This window comes from Pseudophryne corroboree, chromosome 2 (assembly GCF_028390025.1).
Source record: "Pseudophryne corroboree isolate aPseCor3 chromosome 2, aPseCor3.hap2, whole genome shotgun sequence".
Lineage (NCBI taxonomy): Eukaryota > Metazoa > Chordata > Amphibia > Anura > Myobatrachidae > Pseudophryne > Pseudophryne corroboree.
In genome coordinates, this window is record NC_086445.1 from 517,956,723 (window position 1) to 517,961,003 (window position 4,281).

Sequence of the window (4,281 nt, forward strand, 5' to 3'; positions counted from 1 at the left end):
GGGCAGATCTAACTGAAATGCCACCGGATTGATAACCCTGGTGATCTTATAAGGGCCGATGAACCGGGGGCCTAACTTATGAGATGGCTGTCTCAACTTCAAATTCTTGGTAGACAACCAGACGAAGTCTCCTAATTTGAAGCTGCAGGGTCTTTCCCGCTTATCAAAAGCCCTTTTGGTCACTAATGACACAGACACAAGGGCTTTCTTCACTTTCCTCCAAATACCTCTAAGGACCGAAACGACAGAGGAACCACCAGGCGTGGAGTCCAGGGGGTCAAAAGAATTGGCCTTAGGATGATGCCCATACACACAAAGGAAGGGAGAGATCCCTGTAGCAGAGTGAGCCGCGTTGTTATAGGCAAACTCCGCCATTGACAGATGAGCAACCCAGTCAGTCTGACACTTGGAGACATAACACCTGAGGAACTGCTCCAAGGACTGGTTCACCCTTTCAGTCTGCCCATTAGACTGCGGATGGTAGCCTGACGACAAGCTGACAGAAATCTGGAGATCGGAACAAAATGCCCTCCAGAATTTGGCCACAAACTGGGATCCGCGGTCAGAGACCACATCAAGTGGCAACCCGTGGAGACGCACAACATGCAGCATAAATAATTCAGACAGGTGTCTGGCCGATGGCAGCCCAACCAGTGGAACGAAGTGCGCCATCTTCGAAAACCTGTCAACGACAACCCAGATGGCTGTCATCCCCGAGGATTTGGGCAAGTCCACAACAAAATCCATTGAAATGTGGGTCCATGGCTTAGATGGAATAGAGAGTGGATGTAATGGGCCAACAGGAACCCCTCTAGGAGTCTTATTTCGGGCACAGATGTCACATGCCCGAACCCACTGATCCACATCCTTAGCCACCGAGGGCAACCACACCGCCCTAGATAGCAACTCCCGAGTTCTGGCAATACCCGGGTGACCTGCCGACTTCTTGGCATGGAATTCCAGGAACACTCGCTGTCTTAACCTAGGAGGCACAAACAAAAAACCTACCGGAAGGTCTGGAGGTGCCTGCTCCTGTGCTCTAAGGACTAATGACAAGAGGTCCTGGGTAATGCCCACTTTAATACATGATGGGGACACAATGGGCAACGGCTCCTCGGTGGTCTCCTGGATTGGAGCAAAACTCCGCGAGAGCGCATCAGCCTTGATGTTTTTTGACCCAGGGCGATATGTTATCAAAAAATTAAAGCGAGCAAAAAACAAAGCCCATCGTGCCTGCCTGGCATTGAGACGCTTCGCTGACTCTAAATATGCCAAATTCTTATGGTCGGTGAGAATTGAGACCACAAACTTAGCCCCCTCAAGCCAGTGTCTTCACTCCTCGAGTGCATCCTTAATAGCCAACAATTCCCGGTTACCCACGTCATAATTCATCTCGGCAGGCGAAAATTTACGGGAAAAGTAAGCACAGGGATGAAGGCGATTATCAGACACTCCCATCTGAGAGAGCACTGCCCCAATACCCATCTCAGAGGCATCCACCTCCACCACAAAAGGACGCTCTGGATCTGGGTGTCGCAGCACCTTGGCCGAGACAAATGCCCTTTTGAGACGGGCAAAAGCCGCTTTGGCCTCACGAGACCAGTGAGCAACATCCGCCCCTTTCTTAGTGAGTGCCACCAAGGGCGCCACTATAGACGAAAATCCAGCGATAAATCGTCTATAAAAATTTGCAAAGCCCAGGAAACGCTGAAGCGCCTTCAAACTAGTGGGCTGCACCCAATCCAGGACTGCCTGTACCTTGGAACCCTCCATTTGGAAACCTTCTGGGGAGATAATATATCCTAGAAATGCGATTTGCTGAACTTCAAATTCACACTTCTCCAGCTTCGCCCCAAGCCGGTGGTCTCTGAGTTTCTGGAGGACTAAGCGTACATGCTTCCGATGTTCCTCCAGGGAATGGGAGAAGATTAGGATGTCATCTAAGTATACAACTAAGAATCTATCCAAATATTCCCTGAGCACATCGTTCATGAAATCCTGGAAGACTGCCGGGGCATTACAGAGCCCAAAAGGCATCACCAAATATTCATAATGCCCTGAGTGGGTATTAAAGGCAGTCTTCCATTCATCCCCCTCTCTTATTCGGATTAGATTGTACGCACCGCGTAGGTCAATCTTAGAAAAAATGGTGGCAGTACGAAGCTGGTCAAACAAGACCGAAATGAGAGGCAGTGGGTATGAGTTTTTAATCGTGATACGGTTCAATTCCCTGAAGTCGAAGCAGGGTTGCAATGAACCGTCCTTTTTACCCACGAAGAAGAACCCCGACCCAACTGGAGACTGTGAAGGTCTGATAAATCCTTTAGCCAAGTTCTCCTGAATGTACTCTGCCATAGCCTGAGTCTCAGGACGTGACAGGAAGTACAACCTGCTCTTGGGAAGCTTAGCATTCGGCAACAAATCAATGGCACAGTCATAGGGGCGATGGGGAGGTAGTACCTCTGCAACTTTTTTGGAGAACACGTCCGCAAAATCTGCATAACACCCTGGCAATCCTGGCAAACTTAGCTGCGAGAGCCTGACTGGAAGGCTCAAGCAACTCCTGAAACAATCAGTACCCCAACTAAGAATCTCCCCAGAGACCCAGTCAAATTGAGGATTGTGGGCCCTTAACCAGGGTAACCCCAACACCAATGGGGCAAAAGTACAGACAGTCACATAAAAGGACAATTTTTCAGAGTGTGTGGCTCCAATAAACAAAGAAATCTGGCTAGTGCAAGAGGTAATTTTACCCTGGGATAATGGTTCCCCGTTTAACCCACAAATCTCAATTTCCGACGCCAAGGGTACTAAGGAAACACAGTGTTTCAGGGCGAATTGGCGGTCCATAAAAACCCCGTCGGCCCCACTGTCCGCAAAGGCCTCAGTCTTGACAGTTTGACCGAGGATCTTCAAGGTCACCGGAATGATAAAAGTCTTCTTGGGAAATTCTGACTTCTGGCCTGACAGGATATTTCCCATCACCCTCAGGCCCTGAAGTTTTCCGGCTTTTCTGGGCATGATACTACCACATGACCCTTATTCCCACAGTACAAACACAACCCCTGCTGTCTCCTCCGCGTCTTCTCACGCGAGGAGAGGCGGGTAGCCCCAATCTGCATAGGCTCCTCGGAAAATTCCTCAGAGTCTGAGGTTCCCTTGGGAAAGAAGGAAACCTCGGTCTCCCTTTCAAGCCTACGCTCTCTCAGCCGTCTATCCACCCGGATGGATAACTGCATGAGCTGATCCAAGCTATCAGGCAAGGGATATTGTACCAGTTGGTCTTTTATCTGGTTAGAAAGACCTCTTCGGTACTGGTGTCTCAGGGCTGGGTCATTCCACTGGGTATCATGGGCCAACCTCCGAAACTCCGTACAGTAAACCTCAACTGGCCTTCGCCCTTGCTTAAGGATCGAAATCTGAGCCTCGGCTGAGGCCGTCTTGTCAGGGTCATCATACAACATGCCCAGTGCCGTAAAAAAAGCATCAACACTTTTTAGCGACGGACAGTCAGGCTGCAACCCATATGCCCAGACCTGTGTGTCTCCTTGTAGCAAGGAAATCACTATGCCCACCCGCTGAATCTCTGACCCAGAAGACTGAGGCCTAAGCTGGAAATATAACTTGCAGCTCTCCTTGAAACAAAAGAACTGCGAGCGATCTCCAGAAAAACGATCCGGAAGATTTACTTTCGGCTCCTTAACCCCTGAAGGTGCTGCTGCTGCGGGAGCTCCGCCAGCGGCCTGGGAGGTGTGCATTTTAATGGACAAATCATTAAATTGACGAGTCAGGACCTGCACCTGATCGACCACCTGTTGCAAAGTATTTTGAGGGGTATGCTCCATATTCCCACAAAATTTCAACAGGAGTATTGGGCTGCTGAATATGTTATGCACACCAGTGCCTGCAGGAATGTACTGGTGTTTGAACTGTTATGCACACCAGTGCCTGCAGGAATGTACTGGTGTCTGAACAGAGAGGGATGCAAAACAAATGAACTCACAGACAGACTGGGAAATATGACATAACGTACACAGAAGGTGATAGGGTAACAAAACCAACACAGAGTGAACAGAGAAGCCCAGAGGCTAAGAAACTGGGTGTCTCCCTAGTATTAGAAATGCTCAGATGGAAAAAGCAAGATGTTGTGTTTTAATACGTAGAGAACCCGAAATGCTGTTGCTAAGGGCAACAGCAAAACCCTAAAGGGTTACCAACGGGTGTGGCAGTAAACTCCTTGGTCAGAGATGGAATAATAGACACAAGGAGAGTCTCCACAAT